The sequence below is a fragment of the Vicugna pacos genome, chromosome 3 (assembly GCF_048564905.1).
Source record: "Vicugna pacos chromosome 3, VicPac4, whole genome shotgun sequence".
In the NCBI taxonomy this organism is placed as follows: Eukaryota; Metazoa; Chordata; class Mammalia; order Artiodactyla; family Camelidae; genus Vicugna; species Vicugna pacos.
In genome coordinates this window covers 72,316,269-72,332,029 of record NC_132989.1, presented here as the reverse complement: position 1 = coordinate 72,332,029, position 15,761 = coordinate 72,316,269, and the positions used below count along the sequence as shown (strand labels likewise).

The window sequence follows — 15,761 nt, the reverse complement described above, 5'->3', positions numbered from 1 at the left end:
CTTTTCCCTTCCTCTGCCTGCCCTTTGTAAACGGAAAAACAGGATCTCAATCCTCTTCAATGAGGAATAGCTGCCCAAAGCTATACGTGCATTCTGAGGTTTCCAAATGACATCATGTGCATAACACTGAAGCTTCATTCTCACCATCTGTCATGTCACCAGAAGACTTACATATAATTACAGCCCATGTGACAGCAGCACACACATTATTTCCCACCTGTATTATCTCCTCCCTCATTAAAGTGGTGTTAGTATCTCAGTTATCAACTCTGTTTTTTAATGGCTTTTATTATATAACTGTGAAAACTTGCTTCGGGCTGAGATTTAATAGATTCATGCAAGTGTTCAGTAGGTATTAGGGGATTGGAGAAATGCTAGATACTGTGTTGTTCTGCCCCACACCCTGTACCTGAACACACAGCAGTGCTCTTGGAAACAAAATTGCTGATGGTGGGAGATTAATAGACATATACATTTGGGGCATCATCCAGCTGGCCTGCCTTGTAGTTATACCCCAAAGATCAAAAGGGGGCCTTTGGGTTGGTTTAAAATTGAAGAAGTCAGCTGCAACTTGAGGAGCCGTTTTGCAAGGGAGCCACCCAAACAAACTAGTGATGCAAATTAGCAGTCACTTTTTGGGATAAAAAGTTCTAGATCATGGGAGAAACCTTTACAGTTCCTTGGGTGGATTTAGAATAGGATTTAATGGCCTTCACAAGTCAAAAAGGCCTAGCTTTCTTGAAGGGCAAAGGGATTTCCACAATAAGTTGGTTTTCTACAAAGTTTGGTTTGGGAGGTTTAGAAAAGAACAGAGTAACTGATGATCTGTGTCATTGTTTATCAGTTGACAAATGGGAACCAAAAAATGTGCCTCAGCTAGAGTGTGCATACTTCCCAAACTGGCCTTGCGTTTCAGAGGGTCTAGGATGGGTGGTCCCCTCTTTATTCAAAACCCTTGAAACAGCACTGACGGAACTTTCTGTGCTGATGGAAATATACTGTATCAGGATTGTCCAATATGTAACATGTGGCTATTGAGCACTCAAAGTGTGGCTAATGCAATGAGGAACTGATTTTTAGATTTTATTTCCTTTTAATTAGTTTAAGTAGTCGCATGTGACTAACAGCTAGTGCAGTGGACAGTAAAATAATCAGTAATTTTTGTTGAGGTGACTGTATTGAGTAACAGTGATGACGGTGATGTGGTTTAGCCATGAATGATCCCATCTAAATTTTTAGGAACTCATTAGAATTGGTGTTTCTTACAAAATGGAATCTCATCATTGTTTTCTTCTTTTGGAAGAAAATTTTCTGCTAAGTTCCTGAGATAGGGTCCTGGATCTGGAAGGTAAAAAGAATTGGGGCTGAAAGAATGTCGATGTTACAAAGGAAGGGTCTTTAGATAGTGTAGGTCTTTAAAGACTAGCTCTGGAGGTGAGAAAAAATCTCTAATGGTAGAATTTTAGAGTCCAGGAACCAGCCAAAGAGGAATACTGTTTGTCAATGGAGCATTCTCAGTGTTCCGCAAATCATGCATGTGGGAAGTGATCAACTCTGTGTGGTTATATGACTCCATTCAAGGCGCAATTTATATTTTTCCCAATATCTTCCTGTTATTTGTGTAAATATCACTACACAAATATCAGCCACAATAGGCTTCATGTGCTTTCCTAAAACTACCTGGGGCAAAAATGGACTGATCACACAGCCACGTTATGAGTTCTGTGAGGCCCTAACACTTTTGTCTTCATGGGTCACTTCCTCCATAAAAGATAAAGTAAAATAAAATAGAATAATTACATTTTATGACTCCATTATTATAAAGACAAATATATTAATATTATATGTTAAAACATTTCTTTGACCTAAAAGTTGATTTTTTTTCATTTTGATTATAAAAGGAATTAAAACATTTAGCTTCTTCTGAAAGTATTTTGGGCTTTGGGCACTGAGCCCGCTGTGCCTAGTGGAGAGGTCTGTCCTGTTTGAGAGTCTGTACCTTCCCTGTAGGGAAGTCTTCACACTTCAAACTGGCTGGAGATGGTCTATTCTTTTCTTAAAAGATTGCAAAACATATTTTGTGCATAGTTGGTGCACAATAAATATTGATTAAAAATAGTCAGAGATGTCAAGAGTTCTTCTGTAATAATGAGAGCATTTCTCTACTTTTTGTTCCTAATATCGGTTTTAGATCTCTATATTATTTTGCTACCCAGAGTACAGTCCACAGACCAGCAGCAATGGCACCACCTGGAGCTTGTCAGAAATGCAGAGTATCAGCCTCCATCTGACATTGAGTCAGAATCTGCATTTTGACAAGATCGCCAAGTGATTACACAAAGCACCTGCAATTTAAACAGGGTTGTTCATCATTAGTAGAAATGAAAGAGCTCATTCCCTTAACCTCAAATAATTGAGGGCTGGCTCTCACCCTTTTCCAGTGGCAACAAATTCTGTTCCTTTAATCCAGCTGTTCCCAACTTTGGCTGGCCATTGGAATCACCTGGGGAGCTTAAAAAGCCAAATCCATCATATGGACCCATGCCCTAGAGATTCTGAAATAATTAAGTCTGGGGTGGGATTGTGGGGATCAAGTTTTTTTTTTTTTTTAAAGCTTCCAAAGTGATGCTAATATGTAGCCAGAATGCAAACTGAGCATTTCCCCACAAGATTTGTCCCCTGGTTTTGATCATTTTGGCCTCTTTTCTCTGTGTTGCATGACCTTCTCAGTCTGAGCAACCAAGTGTATAATCCAGAACTAGTTTCTGACCTCGGAGTCTGACATGCTCTATTAATTCTCAAAGCTCTTAAGTGTTCTCCTAATATATCCATATTAATATGGAATATTAATTGCCAGCATTTTCTGCATCCTTATTATGTGTTCCATAATCACCTTCACTCAGCTAATTTTCACAATGATTATAAATACTATTCTTATGTTCATTTTACAGTTGAGGAAATGGAGGCTTAGAGAGATTGGCTCTTCCCAAGCTCATCCTATTTCTAGTTCCAAAACTTGTGCCCCATACCCCAAGTTTTTAGTCTCTCTCTCCTCTCGTGCTTTTATTTTGGAAGTACTGGTAATTTCCCTAACTCATATGTCCAAACATTAGATATACAGTTATTCAGTCTTTGAGAATTATTGGCAAAGGAAATAGAATGCAGAGCAGGAAAGAATTAAATAGATAATAGAATTTGGAGTGGTTATAATCCATTAAAGGAAAGTTTGAAAACTGTGATAAACATTTTCCAACCTGCATTAACTGGTGTGATAGCTCACTTAGGAAAACTAGTGTTAATGACTGCAGAGGTGTCCGGTGTCAGGACTGTGAAGATGACCGGGGTAAGAAACAGTCTTTGTCCTTTGAAATGACAAGTGAAGGAGGATAAAAGCCCGTAATAGTCCCACGTATGCCAGCGGATGGAATCGGGGGCTAAATTGTGTAGTGACAACATTAAACTTGGCCAAAATTCAGAGGGTGGCAGAAACCATGACAATGAAGAAAGGATTTATGGAGGAGTTCCGTCTGAGGATGAATGGAGACTGAATAACTCGAGAGACAGAGGTGAGCTAGGACACTGGTGTAATGCTCACCGGCAAGTTAGAATTTTCCCAACTGAATTACCAACCTGGTTTCTTGTTGGCCTAATGTCTCTTGTCTGGGGACGGAGAATGTGTAGTCTTTGAATTCTAAACCAATGGCCATTGCGGCCAAGCTTAGCACTATCTCAGTGTCCTGAGTGACCTATACCTGGAGCAGCAAAATCAATCAGATGCAGAGGATTATTTACACAATTGATAGCTTCCTGCTGCAGAAATTCATGGGCTTCTTTTAAGGTTGCTAGAGTATACTTTGCTTAATATTTGAACCTAGAGAAGTTGAAAGCCAAGTGCTTATTTAAATATTGATCAAGCTCAGTGCTTGAGAGAAGGCAAGAAAACTACAGATAGCATGATTATATGTCCTCAGCTGGTGAGGGTTCCACAAGTGCTAGTTTTGCTTGTTTTTTTTTTTTTGTTGTTTTTTTAGTCAGAATGAGTTTGGGGATAACATCTTATAATAGTTGGTCCTCCTCTTACATTCTCTAATTTTTTTCTATCTACACATTTGACAGAATTTATGCAAAAAAGGGAGAGGAAGGGAGAGAAAGAAAGAAAAGACATAATACTAGTGATGTAAAAGGGAACAACAATGAAGGCCATTAACCTATCAACCTTTTTTTTTGTTGTTCACCATGGTTTGGAAGCCATTTTTGTCCGGTGTGTTGGTTCAGTTAATCTCCAGTAGACACTGTAGGGTTGGAAATGTTTTTTAGTTTTGAAAAGAATTTGTTTTTATTTTTGTCTTGAGAACCTTGAAATTCTGGCAATGATCAGGAACTTTTTCTTTTAAAGGCAGTGCCTTGGGGTTCCAGCTCTGTGAAGTAGAATGAGCTGGGAGTGCAGCATGAGGTTGCCGGCAATGCCAATTTGGGGCCCCTTTATCAAGGCAAAAGCCCAGACCTTTGTCTTGGAACAGGGCAAAGGACTTCAGACACAAAACAGGATTTTCTTGTTGTCTTCTTCAGCCTTGCCCTCTACCTCAGGTGCTCTGACAGCAAGGTGGGCTGGGCAAGGTGAGAGCAGGAAGGGAGGAGAAAATGACCAAAACCCAGGAAGGGTGTTGTTGACAGCTGTGGAGGGGTGCTCCTTTCTGGCTCGGGGTCTTGGTGGCCAGTCCCTCGGGCCACAGCCCTGTCCTGGGTCTGTGGGCGGCAGGTCTTCACGCGAAACCCTGAGACTCAAGGTCATTTTGCCTTTCCAGCTGCTATCATTATCTGAAGTCTGTTTTAGGAAGGCCTGGCTGAGGGAGAGGCTTCTCCGCTTCGGGTTGTCATCATTTCTAACGGGAAAAGCACGTTGGATGAGTAAGGGAGTCCCTCTCACATTGCTATTCATGGTCAAAACCGTGGTTTTCATGAGAATTTTGAATTATGGTGACTTCTAACGGAGCCACTGGCGGGCATGAACGTGCAGGGAATCGCAGCTCGCGAAAACTCTGGGCTCGAGGAACGTGAGCCTCGAGCATCAAGAGGGCGTCTGCTGAGCTTCAGGTACGAATTGGGCCACGTTGTGTCACAGGTATGGTGGCTTTTGGCTGAGGACAGCGTGGGCCTCCCTTGGGCCCCGCACACCTCCTGTCAGGAGTGGGCAGCTGGCCCCTCGCTCGGGGGCCGGGAGCCCCCGCCGGTCCGGACGCTGGGGGCGGGGGAGGGAGGCCGAGGCGAGCGGCCGCCGGCGGCGGGAGGGGCCCGCGGAGCCCGCGCGGTCGGGCAGCTTCAGGTTTCCTCCTGGAGCCGGTGTCGGGCGCGGCGGCGGCCGGGCCGGGCCGGGCCATGTGATGCCGGGGCGGGGAGGCGGGCAGGCGGGGATCCAGTGGCAGCCGGCAGGCGCGGAGCGAGCGGGGCGGCCCCCGCGGCGGGCGCAGCCACCACGGCCCGGGAGCGCGGCCTCGACTCCGCCCCCTGGCTCTGGCCTGGCCGCGCCGCCGCCGGGCGTGGGCCGCTTCGGGAGAGCCTCCCGGGCTCCGGCGGGCGTTCCGGGCGCCCTCCGGCAGGGCGCGGGCGCAGCGCTTCGCTCGCGCGCGGGAGGCTGCGGAGCCGCCGCTTCGGGTAAGTGCTCTTTGGCGGGCTCCATCCCCGCGTCTCCCGGCCGCACGGGGCGGAAACGTTCGCCCGCCTCACCTGAGTTCGCCTTGGCCGAGCTACTTTCTCCAGGGTCCCGGGGGGCGCGAGGGTCCGTAGGGGTGGAAAGCGGGTGCTGCCGCGGGCCCGGCTGCGCGGGGGATGGCCCCCGCCTCCCGGTCCCTGGGGGACCGCAACAAGTGCAGAGGCTGCGCGGCCCGGCGCGGCGGCGGCGGCGGCGGCAGCTGCGGAGCGTGGGGTCGCCCGGCGGCGCGGCCCCTCTCGTCCGCGCCGGCCCCGCTCTGGGGATGGGGAGGGGCGGGTGGAGTCCCGGCCGGTGTCCTTTGGGCCCTGGAGAAGTAAGTGGTCTTCTTTCCTTGGAGAAGGGAGAGCCTCGGAACCTGGGGTCTCCCTTCTCCATCAGTGCCGGGCTCCGGGGTGAGGGTGCTCGGCAGGGCCGGGTCCCAAGGGAGTCGCAGACCAGGCGGAAGCTCAAGACACAAGCGCTAACATTTCTTTCGTGTGGAAACGTGCTTTTAAGGCATCTATGGTTCTTCCTTTCTTTCTTAATTGAAGTGTAGTCAGTTTACAATGTTGTGTCAGTTTCTGGTGTACAGCATAACACTTCAGTCATACATATACATGCATATGTTCTTTTTCATTACAGGTTACTGAATATAGTTCCCTGTGCTATACAGTACTTGTTTAGGAGGGGCGGCCAGAATTCTGTCGAATTTCCTTAAGATTAACTTACGGATCTGTTTTCCCCTTGGATACCTGGGGTGTGGGTGCTGGGAGTTTCCACAGGGGTCATAATGACGGCCTGTGCTTGGCCAAGGAGGCATCCTCGGTTATCCAGCGCTGTGTGGAAGTTGGGTGCTCAGGCTGCCTTGGAAACCCAGCTCTGGTTTCCCAGACACCAATTAGATTTCCAGGAGAGAATCCATCCACCTCCCTAGGAACCCACAGCATCCCTGCATTGATCAAAGCTGAGTGGATTGAGGAATGGCCGCAACTTTTCCCTTCTTGACGCCAGCCTGTGTCCCTACAGATCTCCGCAGACCCAGATTTAAAGAGGTTTACCACCAGACCTGTGCCAACTGGGTAAGAAATACAGAAAAAATGAGACGTTTAGAAAGAACTGATCATCGAGGGTGGGGTCCCATTGGGACCCCTGGTTTTCTAAAACTTTGCCATCTTGTGTTCTAGGCCCTGAAGATGTCAGGGGAATTGAAGTCCTGTTTCCACAATAAAAACAAAATCGAAGACCTGTCCTCTTAGGTTCTGTGGGTTGCTCTTAGCACATGACAATCCAAGCAGAGTGACAGCTTTACCTAGGAAGCTTCTTAATATATCTGTCCTGGGTTTCTGTATACACATTCTTAAAGCACAGAAGTATTTGCTTTATCTTGATTAATGGCCAAGCTGACTCCTTTGGAGTATTTGGAGTAAAAGAAGTTAATACTGCCAAAACCTTTGGCATTGTCTTATACAACGTAGTATTTCAGTGGAATGTTCTGATGTGGACTTTCTGTGTGATTATTGTGCTCACTAACTGTGATCAAATAGGAATTTGGATAGCAGCAGACCTCATATTTAGTGGTTAGGGAAACTGAGGCACAGAGCTAGCTATTAGGTGTGTGACTCAGATGAATGTCCTGGCTAATGGGAGAATGGAGAACAGAGAATCAGTGTTTGTCTGCTTTTGTGTTTTCTTCCTTATCAAACCCACAGAACCCGGCCAACTAAGAACAGGTTATATAACAGGTGTGTCGTTAGACTTTCCTTTGAAGCACCTCTCCTGTCCTTTAAGCAGTTTAGAAACACTTAAAGGTAAAGAGGAAAATAGTAGTTGGTAACTAAGGCTCTATGAAATTTCACCCAGGGCCTCACTTGGGTTTCACACTTTTTTTTTTTTAAATCATATGAGTACTGCAGAAGAGTTTGGAATATTTTCTCATTGTGCTCTTACAAGAAACTGCTGCTGTAGCTAAGACTTAAATTGGGCAGGAATTTCAGGTGAGCTCTGATACATGACCTCCTTTAGTGTATGCCATATGAGAAAAAGAAATGTGTTCTAAATAGGTGTTAAGACAAATAGGGGCATATAATGTTACTTCTAAATTAAGCATTCTGTGCAAAATTGGTAACCACTATATTGGTACTTAAGCTCTAACTTCAAGTTCTCCCAGAATTTATGACCAAGTGCTGACTCCCCAGAAAAAAGATTTATGGTATAAATGTCAGAAAAACCTTTACGATTGGGACATGGCTAGAATAATACTGTAGAGAGCCCAAATTACTCTTAAACTCCCAGGCTGACTGTAATTTTGTTACGCTTTAATTTACTGATCAGATATGACAGATCTGGTCTATGTAGGTTTTGTCTAATTGCATTTGTATTTATATTGCTTTAGTGAAGCAGAGAAGCTACAGGGTATTTTTCCTGTGACCTTAAATTTGTTATGAACAGATGGGTCAAGCTGGGCAACTCCCCTTGAGAGTTCTAAATTAAAAACAGTGCTATATATGTTTTTTCACTTGTTCAAGGTGACATTTAAAAAAAAAACTTTAAAATTGAAGTGTAGTCGATTTACAATGTTGTATTAGTTTCTGGTGTACAACATAGTGATTCAGTTATACATATATATATATATATATTCTTTTTCGTATGCTTTTTCATTACGGGTTACTTCAAGCCATTGAATATAGTGCCCTGTGCTATGCAGTAGGGCCTTGTTGTTTATTCTGTACATAGTAGTTTGTATCAGCCAATCCCAAACTCCTAATTTATCCTTCCCTCCCCCTTTCCACTCCTAGGTAACCATATTGTCTTGTATGTCTATGAGTCTCTTTCTGAAAAACTGTTATATTTGAAATGCACCAAATTCAGGGAATTTGCCATATTAGGGTTGTACTGTAAATATTATGCCATGCTGTAAGGCTTGAGTTCAAATCCCTTACATAGAGCTGGGCATAGAGATTTCTTTCTTCCCTTCCCTCCCCTCCCCTTCCCTTTCCTTTCTTTCTTTGTTTCTTTCTTTCTTTCTCTCTCTCTCTCTCTTTCTTTCCTTTCTTTTTTTTGAGGTGAGGGTGGGTAATTAGGTTTACTTATATTAATTATTTTTTATTTAATGGAGGTACTGGGGATCAGACCCATGACCTTGTGCACGCTAAGCATGCGCTCTACCACTGAGCTATACTCTCCCCTAGACATACTTTTCTTGTCAGGTCAGAGCGTTTTGTTCTGACTGAATGGTACTCTGCCATTTTTGTCCAGTATCTGTGATCCTTAGTCCTTTTGTTCTTGTCCTGGGGCTAAGAAGTTTTCAAAAGCTCAACGCAGTGTCACTCTGCTGTTTTGCCATCTTGACAGTCTCTATCATGCTCCTCTCTTTCTGTGAACGTTTTCTTATATTCATTCAACAAATATTTGCAGGCCTACTATGTGCCTTTTATTGTTCCTTGCTTTGATTCTCCAGACTGTGGTTTTCATATCTAAGGCAATACTTTTCTGATTTTAGCATTTGAGGATCTGTTGCATTTTGAGTGGGCTTCTGCACACTTAACACAAAGACATTGGGCTGATAAAATGTCAGGTAATTTTTTATGTGATACTGTGTCTTCTTAACTTGACTGCAATTTTTCCCTTGAAATTTGATCTTAGGCACAATTGTAATTTGCTTATTTCTACCATTATTGCTCCTGGACTTCTTCTCTGGATGACCAGGATAATGAGATTTGACATCATTTTTAATATGAAGGAAAGTGAAAATGTAATTGACTCTTGGGCATCTGTTCCAGTGATCTTGGTTTTGAACACTTTTATAAAAAATGTATTTTCATCTTCAAAGGTGTGTTCTCCTACTTTAATCCTTGGTTTATTAATTTGAGGTTTGATTTCTATAGAAAGCTGATGTAAAAGGACTGATTTGTAGCCACGAGTGAAGGCCAGCATAGAGGGTGATGGACAATGACACCTTCGCTTTACATAGTAGCATGTGTAGAACCAGCCTTCAGGGAATACTCTGCCTGCTTCAAGTGGCAGATTTTGTTTGACTTTAAAAAATGCTTAAAATGTTTATATACTCCCCAAGTTTCCCTCAAATATACAGGCATTCCCCTAAAAATAATTAAGAAATATATTGCATATATTAATGAAATATTTGGTTTAGCTCTTCAATTCATTATCAAACACTAGTGAACATACCCTTTTTAAGCCTTGCTCCTCTTCTTCCATCATTTTATAATTTAAAGCAATTATCTCTCATAAACAATAACAGAGTGGTTTAGAGTGGGGACCCTGGAGCTATCATTAGATGGTCCTGGCTCTGTCCTGGCTGCGCCACCTCTCTCTACCTCAGGTTTCCCATCTGTAGAATGGGGATAATCATTGTAGCCTGCTCTCTAGGGTTATTGTGAGGATTCAGTGAGTTAATTTATGGAGAGCCCTTCTAGTGGTGCCTGGCAGAGATTAAGTGCCAGAAAATGATGGTTGTATTTATAACAAATGGGAAATAGACATTGAAAAACAAGGACCTTGAGCAGGGTTTCCAGGTTTGAGAAGGCAGTGAGGTGTCAGTGTGACCTCAGGGGGAAGCTGGGGGTCTGAGGCAGGGATGGAGGCTGCTGCCTGTGACCCCTCAGCTGTGTAACCTTGGCTAAGTCTGGCCCCTCGGTGGGTATTAACTTCTTCATCTGGTAAAATGGAAAGGAGTAGACCTGATGGTCTCTAAGAACCCGCTGGTTCTAATGTTCTGTACCGTCCTGAAATTTGACGGTGAGGAAGGCTTTTGTCAAGTCAGCCTTTCCTGTCTTGGGCAGTACGGCCAGGAATGTCCTGTCCACATGGTCAGTACTATGCCTGCAGTGGGCAGGCAGTCAGCATTTGAAGGGATTATGAAATAATACTATTAACTTACCTCACCTTGATCACCAGACAGTCATTAGGTTGAAAAAACTGAGTTATCTTTCTGGACTTAGTCCAGAGAGATTTCAGACAGGAAAGTCTGGATCCCATGCATGTGGGTCACAGGCTATCCTGCTCCCCTCACGTGGAAGAGGGGGTAGTGTAGCTCGGGGAAGATGAAAGACAAGTGGGCTGATCGTTGTGAATTTTGTGATAAAAAATCTCCACACCTGATACATAGGAAAACATCACCATTAGCCTTTGCAGGGATGTTGGAAACCAGGAGGGCCTGGAGCAAAGGCGGTCTCATGAAGGGCTTCTAAGTATCAGTGAAGATCAAGAGGTGTTCATTGGGCTGGATAGTTCAGGTTCAGTCCCTCTGGGGCAAGTTTGTCTCTCCCCTCCGATGAGCCCTGTTTATTGTCTGTGCGTAGTCTTTTGTCAACAGTTTCCCACATTTTCCTGCTCCACCAGCCTCCTGATTTGCTGCATGACCAGGTGTTAGTTTCAAAAAGTAGGGGTGCTCAGTGACTAACGAGATTATGGGTTATTTGAGTCCCTAACCTAGGATTCTGAGCCTGGCTGTTCATTGGAATCACTGGGTTCAGAATCGCTTAGGTTGGGTCTGACATTTTTTAAAAAAAGATAATAGTAGCTACTTAAAGCGTTTGCTAGCCACTTGCCTAACCTTTAGTGTTTCTGGCATTCTGCATCTGAAATTATCCAGGAGAGGGTAATTCTTATGGTATTCCTTTTAAGCTATCGGCAAGTCACCTGTTTCCTACTGCCTCCTCTTGTGAACCCCCGACTCCCGTTAGTCAGGATTAGTAACTGCCTGTGGGACATGCCATGTACTTCCTGACTTCTTTGACTTTGTGCCTGGTATACCGCATTCCTTCTGAGCTAAAATCTATGGTAGTCCTTAAAACAAGCTCAAACCACTGTCTTTCTGAAACTGTTGACTAACTTCTCAACTTTCCAGCTTGGCTGTAGGCCCAGGCAAAGACCCTGATTTAGGCTACTTTGTAAGGTGCTCAAAGCAAAATATATATACATATATTGGTTGGTTAGTAGTTTTGCTAACTGTCATGTCAACAAGTCCGGGTTTACAGCATCCTCCAAAGGCCGATGTTAATGTTTTCCTGTGTACCAGGTGTGGATACCACTGAAAAATACTGGGATGCAGGGGAGAGAAAGAAAATAATTGCTCAAGAAGTTAGATGGCTAGTCCTTCTCAGATGTAAATGAGAGACTACCCGGGCCTCTCAGGAAATGGTATGTTCTGTCTGGGGAAATGAATGAAATTCTTGTTCTGAGTTAGAGTCTTAGGATTGAAAGAAACCTGAAAGATTTTCCTTTAGTGTCTAGCAGATGCGCGGTCCCCCGGTATAGCACACCTCCAAGTGGCTGACCTTTTGGATACTGTCCTTGAATACTTTCCGTGATGGGGAACCAGTAACTGCAAAGACACCCCAAGTCTATTTTTGTTTTCCCCCCTCAATTTTAAATGCACACAATTATATTTGTCAAAGTGTGCAACATGATTTGATGTACATGGACACTGTGGAATGATTACCAAGATCAAGATAATTAATACATTCATCACCTCATATAGTTAATTTTTTTTGTGATGAGAATACTCAGGATTTACTCTCAGCAGCTTTTTTTTGTTTTTTTGTATATATGTATTTTTATTGAAGTATAGTCAGTTTACAATGTGTAAATTTCTGGTGTACAGCATAATGCTTCAGTCATACATGAACATACATATATTCGTTTTCATGTTCTTTTCACCGTAGGTTACTACGAGATACTGAATATAGTTCCCTGTGCTATACAGTATAAACTTGTTGTTTATGTATTTTATATATGTCAGTTAGTATGTACAAATCTCAAACTCTCAATGTGTCCCTTCCCACTCCCTTCCACTCAACCCCCCTTCCTGCCCTGGTAACCAAGTTTGTTTTCTATGTCTGTCAGTCTGCTTCTGTTTTGTAAATAAGTTCATTTGTCTCTTTTTTTAGAATCCACACGTAAGTGATATCATATGATATTTTTCTTTCTCTTTCTGGTTTACTTCACTTAGAATGACAGTCTCCAGGTCCATCCATTATTGTCAGCAACTTTTAAGTCTACGATACAGTTTTATGGACCATAGTCACCATGTTGTACATTAGATCCTCATGACTTTTCTTACAGGTCAAGATGTACAGACTTTCAGTTATATCCTCCTGTCTCCAAATTCCCCCAGCCCCAGAAAGCACCATTCTATTCTATTTTTATGGAATCTGCCTCTTTTTTTTTCAAAGATTCCACATGTTACTGATATCATGCAGCATACAGTATTTGTCTTTTTATGAGTGGCTTACTTCACTTAGCATTATGTCCTCCAGTTCATCCATGTTGTCACATAAGGCAAAATTTCCCTTTTTAATGGCTGAATAATATTCCATTGTGTTACCCATATCACATTTTCTTCATTCATTCATCTGTTTATGGACATTTAGATTATTTCCGTGTCTTGACTATTGTGTATAATGCTGCAATGAACACGGAAATGCAGAAACCTCTTTGAGATGGTGATTTCATCTCTTTAGGCTATATACCCAGAATTGGAATTGCTGGATTACACGGTAGTTTATTTTTAATTTTTTGAGGACCTGCCATCCAGTTTTCCATAGTGGCTGTACCAATTTACATTCCAACCAACAGTGCATACCTTTTCTCTGCACCTTCACCAGCATTAACTCTTGTTTTTTGGTAATAGTCATGGTAACAGGTGTGAGGTGATCTCATTGTGGTTTTGCTTTGCATTTCCCTCATGAATGATGTTGAGCATCAGTCATATACTTGTTGGCTATTTATATGTCATCTTTGTTAAAATGTCTATTCAAGTCCTCCACCCATTTTAAAAATGAGACTTTTTTTTTTTTTGCTGTTGAGTGATACGAGATTCTTGTACATTTTGGGTATTAATCCCTTATTAGATATATAGTTCATGGATATTTTCTCCCATTCTGTAGGTTGCTTTTTCAGTTTGTTGATGGTTTCTTTTGCAAAAACTTTAGTTTGATATAGTCCCACTTGTTGAATTTTTGCATTTGTTGCTTTTTCTTTTGGTGTCAAATCCAAAAATCATTGCCAGAAGTGATGATAAGGAGCTTCTCCTGCAATGTTTTCTTCTAGGATTCTTATGGTTTCAGGTCTGACAAGTCCTTAATCCGTTTCAAGTTAATTTGTGTGAGTGGTGTAAGACAGTGATCTAGTTTTATTTTTTCACTTAGGGATATTCAGTTTTCCCAACACCGTTTATTGAAGAGACTATCCTTCTTCCATTGAGTATTTTTGGTTCCTTGTTAAATATTGACTGTATATGCATGGGTTTATTTCTGAGCTTTAAATTCTGTTCCATTGTTCTATGTGTCTGTTTTTATGCCAGTACCATACTGTTTTGATTACTATAGCATTGTAATACAGCCTGAAATCAAGAGACATGATGCTTCCAACCTTGTTCATACTAAGATTGCTTTGTCTATTCAGGATCTTTTGTGGTTTCATACAGATTTTAGGAGAGTTTTTTCTATTTTTCTGAAAAGTCATTGGAATTTTGGTAGGGATTGCATTGAATCAGTAGATGACTTCGAGTAGTATGGACATTTTAACAATATTAACTCCTCTGATTCATGAACACGATTATCTTTCCATTTATTTGTCTTCAGTTTCTTCACTGTTTTAAAGTTTTTGGTGTATAGATCTTGGTTAAATTTATTCCTAAATATCTTATTGTTTTTGATGCTGTTGTGAATGGCACTGTTTTCTTTATTCTTCAGATGCTTTATTAGTGTATAGAAATGCAACAGATTTTGTATGTTGATTTTGTATCCAGCAGCTTTATTTATTATGTCTAAGTTTTTTGGTGGAGTACTTAGAATTTTCTATACAAGATCATGTCATCTGCAGACAGACAAATTCTACTTTTTTTTCCCTATTTGGGTGCCTTTTAGTTTTTCTTGCCTAATTGCTGTGGCTGGAACTTCCAGTACTATGTTGAATAGGAGTGGTAAGAGGGGACATCCTTGTCTTGCTCCTGATCTTAGAGAAAAAGCTTTCAACCTTTCACTGCTGAGTATGGTATTAGCTGTGGGTTTATCATATACGGCCTTCATTATGTTGAGGTATGTTCCTTCTATACCCAATTTGTTGAGAGTTCTTATTAAAGGATGTTGAATTTTTGTCAAATGCTTTTTCTGCCTTTATTAACACATTTATTGATTTGTGTATGTTTCTTTCTTTTTTTCTTTTTTTTAAATAATGTAAGTGTCGACCACCAGAAACTTCCCTTTTAGAACTGCCTTTGCTATATCCCATAAGTTTTGGTATGTTGTGTTTCTATTTTTGTCTCAAGGATTTTTGATTTCCCTTTTGATTTTTCCTTTGATCAACTGGTTGTTCAGAAGTATGTTTTAATTTCCACGCATCTGATTTTTCTGGCTTTCCTCTTGTTATTGATTCCTAGTTTCATACCATTGTGGTTGGAAAAGATATTTGATATGGGTTTCATCTTCTTAAACTTGTTAAGACTAGTTTTGTGACCCAACATATGATCTATTCTGGAGGATGTTCTGTGTACTTGAGAAGAATGTGTATTCTGCTCCTGTTGGATGGAATGTTTTATATGTTTGTTAGGTCCATTTGGCCTAAAGTGTAGTTCAACTCCGTTATTTCCTTATTGATTTTCTGTCTGCATGATCTATCCGTTGTTGAAAGTGGGTTATTGAAGTCCCCTAATCTTGCATTGCTATCTATTTCTGCCTTCCCATCTGTTAATAAATACTTAATATATTTAGGTGCTCCAGTATTGGGCATGCATATAATTACAATTGTTATATCCTTTTGTCGAATTGACCTCATTTTTATCTAATGGCCTTATTTGTCTTTTGTTATAGCTTTTGACTTAAAGTTTACATTGTCTTATAAATATAGCTACTCTTGTTCTTTTATTTTCCATTTGCATGGAGTATCTTTTTCTATCCTTTCACTTTTAGCCTATGAGTGTCTTTAAAGTTTAATTGAGTCTCTTATAGGAAGCATATACTTGGGTCTTGTGTTTTTATCCATTCAGCCACTCTTTGTCTTTTAATTTAAACCATTTACATTTAGAGTAATTTAGTTATTGATAGGTAACTTT

At 41.7% G+C, this 15,761-nt stretch overlaps 1 protein-coding gene across 2 annotated transcripts in view; it reads left to right on the top strand.

The window, feature by feature from the left end:
• The first annotated feature begins 5,415 nt into the window (after positions 1 to 5,415).
• The window catches only part of ARHGEF28 (Rho guanine nucleotide exchange factor 28), a 276,600-nt gene continuing 266,254 nt past the window's right edge, over positions 5,416 to 15,761 (top strand). For both annotated transcript variants that reach the window (XM_072958530.1, XM_031674979.2), the window contains exon 1: positions 5,416 to 5,652. The gene's annotated coding sequence lies outside the window, so the exon portion shown is untranslated. The remainder of the gene's footprint in view (positions 5,653 to 15,761) is intronic.